Here is a 7962-nt window from a genome sequence, read left to right on the forward strand (position 1 = left end):
AATGTTGATCCAACAGAAAAGGATTGGTTTGTTGTTACTCTTTTTGACTGGCCACAAGATATGTGTGGTCTTGGACAAGAGCCAACTATACCTGGACCTCCCTAAGGGAGCCTCCTTATTGCTTCACTGGTTTTATACTGCCGGTCACATTCTTGGCACTCATTGAAATAGAAGGCAATGGATATGAAACTTTTCCTGTCTGAGACTGGAGCAGTCTTCTCCAAAAGAGCCGTGGTGATTCCTTTTACTTGTATTCTAGAGTATGCAAACTCCCTGGGTTGTAGTCCTTGAAAAGGACCCTAAATGTTAGCTGGGACAGCCTCCATGTTTTATACAAGTGGCAACTGAGACACAGAAAGTGACATGTCCAGGGTGTTCCAAGTTCTCTGACTTGAAAATTGGTCCTCTCTCCATGAGAGCCTCCCTTCCACCTGGCATATTTTGGGTCCTGATTGTTGGACAGCTCACCATCCCTTCCAACAGGGATTTATGGGGATCCCTCGCCTGACAAATAAAAAGTCATAGATATAAATTCTTTCATTTGAAATTTATAAATTGTGTAATTACATAGTTTGTTATCAATAGGAATAAATATTCCATATAGACATATTCTTTTTTAGATCAAAAGCTTGCCCTTCATAGGATTATACACGTGGAGCTAGAAGGGATGATAGAAGCCATCTGGTCAGACCCCCCTCATTTGACAATGCCTAGGGAAGTTCAGTGATTTGGCCCACAGGTCACAGGGTGAAAGTGGCAGAGCTGAAAATAAAGCCCACTGACTAATCAGAAATCAGTGCCGTGTACATTTAGCCCAAATCTCCCTAGGCAATAAGCATCTACAGATAAGTGGAAGGGTTTGTTCAGTTTCCAGTAAAAAAAAAAAAAAAGAAAGAAAGAAAAAATGACAAAGTATAGTATTCAAAGAAATCCTGTGGTGCTAAGTGACTGTAGCAATGTGACTGACATTTCTAGGGCCCTTACAAGTTGTCAGTATGCTCTGCATCCATGATCTCTACTACTGTTCCCAGTAGTCATAAGAGAAAGTTACTATAGGTGACACTTTGTACATTTTTCCAGACAAAGAAAGGGAAGGTCCTTGAAGATACCTGACCTTCACAGGGTCCCATATTTATAAGTGCCTAAGCTACATGGTCCTGACCCCATGTTCTGTGTTGTAGCCACTATGGTGACACTGTATCGCTATAATATCTGACACAAGTGAAATGCTTTATATGAATGGTCACGTCTTTGTTTTTGTTCCATTGTCTTTCAGCCGTGTCTGACTCTTCATGACCACAGTCTGGTTTTTCTTAGCAGAGACTATGGAACGGTTTGCTTTTTCCATCTCTAACGCTTTTTAGAATTGAGGAAACTGAGGCGAGCAGGGGTAAGTAACTTGTCCAGGGTCATACAGCTGGCATGTATCTGAGGCCAGATTTGAACTCAGGAGGAAGAGTCTTCCTGTCTCCAGCTCCAGATCTCTATCCACTGAAACACCACCTAGCTGTCCTAGTGTCCATGGGTCAGCCTGTGGTGGTCATATGTTAAAACATGGCTCAATACATAGGAGCTTCTTAGAATGTAAAAGTTAAAAAGCTGTCTCGAAAACATTGATACAAGTCCTCCCTCTGACACCCACTGACTATGTGACCCTGGATAAGACATGTAACTTCTCTGTTTTTAGGTGTTGACCTTCATTAATAGAGAGATTTGCTCTAGATGGATGAAATCCCCAGGGCTTATAGTCCCTTCCCCTTTAATTAGGAAAAGATGGTCTTGAGCCCTTGGAACAGAGTTTCAGTTGGGGCTCTAACCCTCATTGCTTTTGCCTCTCTTTGTATTCTTGATATTTAGCACAGTGTCTGGCACTTGATAGGTGCCTTAATAAAAGCTTAAATACAACTTGATGACTTTGAGCTTTGTCTGAGATGCCAGAAAGTTCAGGGGGTTTTCCCCCCTCTCTCTTCTGTTAAACTGAAGAAAAAGTTTTTCTCAAGTTGTTTCGCCTGTCTGCTTTCAAGGCTTTGGTTATAGCCAGAAACCAGGAGTGATGATCCATTTCTCAAGTCTTAGAAAGCAGGGGAAGTTTGATTGACATTATGGGTGAGTGCTCCTCTGGACCTCCAGCCTCTATCCCCAGCAGCTGCAATCAATGAATGTGTTACCTACTCCAGCAATTTGGCAGTACAGGCACAGAGGGTTGTCTGGGAATGGAACCTCTCTCAATTAAATATACTTGCTGAGTCTGCATTCAAGGCCTTTTAGGCTAAGGCTGATGGCTGGAAGACTGAGAGATAAAAAAAGAGAATTGCTTTGCCTGGACTGGTGTTTCCTAAGGGTTGGCCCTGTGGAGGGGAGCTAAGGATGCATCTTGACAAGAAAATCTATTTCTCAGTATCCACAAAGTAGACATTTAAGCCTTGAATTCTCTGGGGTTTTTTTATTTAAAATTTTTGCAATGCCTTTTGCTTTTACCCCCAACCATTTCCAGATACACCTTGCCCCCAAGGGACCCCCTCTGGTGTCAAAGGGAAAGAAAACCACACAACTTGGCCATTCCATCTTATTACTCAGAGGTAAGGCTACATATAGTCATCATAAGCTTCCTCCCCCCAACTTGTCCATCACAGGAAATAGGGGATTTTCTTAACCTTTTTATTTTCATTACATTTTATTTCATTCTTTAAATTAAAAAAATTGTTTAATTTTTAAAGCTTTTTATTTTCAAAATATATGCACAGATAATTTTTCAACATTGACCTTGAATAGTCTTTTGTTTCTAATTTTTCCTTCCTTCCTCCCACCCTCTGCCCTGGATGGCAAGCAACCCAATATATGTTATACATGTTAAAATATGTATAAACATATTTATGTGTAATCCAATATGTGTAAACATATTTATACAATTCTTTTGCTGCACAAGAAAAATCTGATCAAAAAGGAAAGTAAATGAGTAAGAAAACAAACAAACAAACAAACAAAAAAAAAAAACAACCAAGAGTGAAAATGTTATGTTGTGATCCACATTAGTTCCCACAGTCCTCTCTCTGGGGGTAGATGGCGCTCTTCATCACAAAATCATTGGAACTGGTATCAATCATCTCATTGTTGGAAAGAATCATGGTCAGCAGATTTGATCATTATATATATTGATGTTGCCTTGTACAATGATCTTCTGGTTCTTCTCTTTTCACTTAGCATCAGTTCATATAAGTCTTTCCAGACCTTCCTCCTGTTGATCATTTCTTATAGAACAATATTATTTCATTACATTTATTCAACCATTCTCTAAGTGATGAGCATCCACTCTTTTTCTTATTTCTTGCTACTACAAAAAGGGCTGCCACAAACATTTTTGCACATGTGGGTCCCTTTCCCTCATTTAAGATCTCTTTGGGATATAAGCCCAGTAGTAGCACTGCTGGGTCAGAGAGTATGCACAGTTTGATAACTTTTTGAGCATAGTTCCAAATTGCTCTCCAGAATGTCTGTCACAGTTCCACCAACAATGCATAAGTGTCCCAGTTCTCCTATGTTCCCTCCAACTGTCATCATTATCTTTTCCTGTCATCTTGTCATCTTAGCCAATCTGAGAGGTATGCAGTGGTATCTCAGAGTTGTCTTAATTCTCTGATCAATAGTGATTTAAAGCATCTTTTCCTATGATTAGAAATGGTTTTAATTTCTTCATCTGAAAATTGTCCGTTCATGTCCTTTGATCCTTTGGAGAATGGCTTGAATTCTTATAAATTTGAGTCAAATCTCTATATATTTTAGAATATATATTTTATCTCTCTATATTTTATATATTTTTTATCAATACCCTTAAGTATAAAAATGATTCCCAATTTATTGCTTACCTTCTGATCTTGTTTGTATAAACTGAATATAATCAAGATTATTTATTTGGTATTCATTTATGAGTTCCAGTTCTTCTTTGGACACAAATTCCTTCCTTCTCCACAGATCTGAGAAGTAAAGTAGCTCATGTTCTTCTGCTTTTCTTATAATATCACTCTTTATGTCTAAATCATGAACCAATTTTGACCTTCTATTAGTATGTGGTGTTAGGTGGGGGTTGGCCTAGTTTCTGCCATACTAGTTTCCAATTTTTCCAGCAGTTTTTGTCAAATAGTGACTTCTTATCATTAAAGGTGGAGTCTTTGAGTTCGTCGAGCACTAGATTGCTATAGTTATTGACTATTTTGTCCAATGAACCTAACTTATTCTATTGATCAACTAGTCTGTTTCTTAGCCAGTACCAAATGGTTTTGGTGACCGCTGCTTTATAACATAGTTTTAGATCTGGTACAGCTAGGCTGTCTTCATTTGGGTGCTTTTTTTTTTTTTTTTTTCATTAATTCCCTTGAAATTCTTGACCTTTTGTTCTTCCCAAATGAATTTTGTTGTTATTTTTTCTAGGGCGGTAAAATAGGTTCTTGGGAGTTTGAATGGTATAGCACTAAATAAATAGATTAGGTTAGGTAGTATTATCATCTTTATTACATTCGCTAGACCTATCCAAGAGCACTTGATATTTTTTTCACTTGTTTAGATCTGACTTTATTTATGTGGAAACTGTGTTGTAGTTGTGTTCATATAGTTCCTGATTTTCCCTTGGCAGATAGATTCCCAAAGATTTTATCCTAATGACAGTTAATTAGAATGTAATTGCTTTTTGTATCTCTTGCTGCTGGATTTTGTTGATAATATATAAAAATGCTGATGATTCATATGGATTTATTTTTTATCCTGCAACTTTGCTAAATTGTGAATAGTTTCTAGTAGTGTTTGGTCCTCTCATAATTCCCTTTAAGGATTCCTTACACCAGAGTTAAAGATGAGTGATTTGGTAGGAATGACCTCCTCATGCAAAGTTTGGGAGCCCCAGGAATGGAAAGAGAATGCCCTGATATTTTCCTGACCAAAGTCCATAGAAAGGCTGAGAGGAATCCTCCATCTGCATAACCTCTGGTATCTTGATAATTTTGTTAATACTTATTTCCGATAACCTTGGCGGGAGTTGCCCTCTGGTGTAAATGGCACCTGGGGAAGGAATTATGTGGGATCTGTTTAAAGTTTTTGCTTTAGAAGGGGAAATTCTGAGTTGCACAGAGTTAGAGTCTTCTAAGATAGATAGGATTTAATTTTTTCTGATAGAATAGAGTAAGAGTAGCTAAGTGGCAGAGATTGTAGAAGTAAGGAAGACTGAGTTCCAATCTGGCCTCAGATATTGACTAGTTATGTGACCCTGGGCAAGTCACTTAATCCTATTTGCCTCAATTTCCTCCCCTGTAAAATGAGCTAGAGAAGGAAGTGGAAAACCAATTCAGTAGCTTTGTCAAGAAAATTCCAGATGGGGTCACCAAGAGTTGGAGATGGAGACTACCCAAACGACCAAATAACAAGAAGAATACAGTAATTGTTATCATACACATCATAGAACAACATGTTGAACATGGCCCAACCTGCTAGGGAGATATGCTTGATCTCTCAAGCTACTGTGCTATCTTTAGGCTCTTTCCCTCAGCCTAGTTTTTAAAAGAATGATCTGTCCTCACTGCCTACTTTATCACCTGCTTTTTCCTTTTTTTTCCCCCAAAGAAACATCATGACCCTTGATTGAAAACTCATGGAGTTTTTTTTTTGGAGATCCCTTTTTTTTTAACCTGACAGAGGCAAATTTGAAAATCTAGTAAAACATGTTTTTATTTTTTTTGACAGTGCTTCTTTTTTCTTAAGAAACTCAAGGTAATAAGATCTTGACATCCACACCATTCACATCTGCCTTTTCCAGCACACTCTATAATCAGAGCCTGGCACTTGGGTCCCAGTGCTAAGTTTTGCGAGCTTGCCTTACTGCTGCGCAGAGCTCAGCACGGTTCCTGGCCAGTCTTTCTGGTAAGTATTTGGACCATGGTGATTCCAAGAAGGCAAAGTTAGGCCTAGATGCTACCCAACACAAAGAAGCCTTAAGACGTCTCCATTTTCAGACCAAACAGGGAACAGTTTTGTTCCAGGATGGGCTCGAGGGTATGAGGATAACCTGGCCCAAGGGGAGGCAATTCTGTGAGACAGAATTGTCAAAAGGTAATTGGGATATTCCGAATAGTCAAAATGATTTAATTGCTCAAAATTGTTCTTAAAACCATATAGTTGTTCTGTGTACAATGTTCTCTTGGTTCTGCTTATTTTGCTCTTCTATTTTATGCAGGCATGTTCATGTTTTTCTAAGATCTTCTTGCTCATTTCTTGTAACACAGTAGCATTCTATCATATTCGTATACCACAACTTTTTCAGCCATTTTCTAACTGAGCATCCCCTCAGTTTTCAGTTCTGTGCCTCCTCAAAGAGAACTCCTATAACTCTTTTGGAACATATAGGTTCTTTTCCTTTTTCCCTGATCATCTTGGGAAACATACCTAGGAGTGCATATTGCTGGGTCAAAGAATATAGACACTTTAAGAAATTTGTGGGTGTAAATCCAGATTGCTCTCCAAATTCCTATAGTTTCCGTGATCATCTCTATGATGATCACTCAAAGCCTTTAATGTACATCTAACTTTATTCTCTCCTCTGAACTTCTTTTTAAAAATTTCCAACTGCCTATTGGCTATCTGTAGTTGGAAATCCTAATACCTCAAATATCACATGTTTACACTTGAATTTATCATCTTTTCACCTGTCTTATTCCCAACAAAACCTGGCAGTCCTCTCAACTTCACTGCTTCTCATGATACTACCACCACTACAACCACCGTGCTCTTGGTTACCTTAAACTCTGCCATTTTCTACTCCTTAATTTTCACATCCAACATTTTATTAAAGAGCAAACCAAATATTAAAATATCTTACACTAAAGCTTTGGCAACAGATGATTAATACTTAATAATGAACAGCTTACATTTATTAGAAGTTTTCTGGGGATGGGGGGATTGTTTAGTAAAATGAAGCCAAACTCTGAGTGATTATAACAATCAATCTTGAGCCAGAAGAGAAGAAAATGTATCTCTCCTTTCATTGGAAAGTGAGGGAAAATGATTATAAAATGTTACTTACATTGTCAAAAGTGTTCTTTATGTCAGCTGGTATTGGATAATTTTGGGAGGCCTTTATTATGAGGTGAAGTTCATGGTGGTGGTAGTTGTTGTGAAGGAAGGGACTGATTTTTCCCTTTACATAGGAAAATGTGAAATCATTAATGGATCAATTTCACATATACTGCAGTCAGCAATCATCATGAATGTGGTCACAGTATGATCTCAGTAGGGGACTTGAATTTTAAATGAGAAAGCCATAGGGTGACTTTATATCTGAAATTCATGAAAAGCAATCCACCTTTGGAATGAATGAAATTGATCTTGGCTCAGAGTTTCTGGTTCAGATTTTCCAAAACAGGAAACAATCCCGTTGTGGAGGAGCCTTCTGATTTTGTATAAGAGAACATATGTTTCAAGTTCTGCTGCAAGCCAATGTTAATGTTACCTACACAATGTCATATCTTTCCAAATTGAGTCAGAGTAGGGGAGGAATGGTTTTGTAAACTTGCCCATAAATTGTTATTAGAGAAATGTTTGATCAGATTTTATTCTATAAGCTTTTATTTTTCTAATAGCTGGTTGGTAGCAAAAAGAGAGCTAGATGAGATCTAAGTCTGAATGAAATCGAAGGCATTATGATGATCTAAACAGAACATGCGACCCAAAGTCAGGAAGACTTGAATTTGAATCCCACCCAAGATAAGTAGTAACTGTGTAATCCTGGGCAAGTCACTGTATTTCATCTGTAGTAATAGCATCTAACTCCCAGGATTATCATGAGGTCCCAAAGGGAAAATGTCTTTAAAGCAATATTCAAAGGCCTCTGTAAATATGACCTAGTATGAAAACTGCCAAAGATGAAGATTTTTTTTTTAAAAGTCGCAGTTTTGTGGCAACTAGAAATGAATAATTATGGAA

This window comes from Sminthopsis crassicaudata, chromosome X (assembly GCF_048593235.1).
Source record: "Sminthopsis crassicaudata isolate SCR6 chromosome X, ASM4859323v1, whole genome shotgun sequence".
In the NCBI taxonomy this organism is placed as follows: Eukaryota; Metazoa; Chordata; class Mammalia; order Dasyuromorphia; family Dasyuridae; genus Sminthopsis; species Sminthopsis crassicaudata.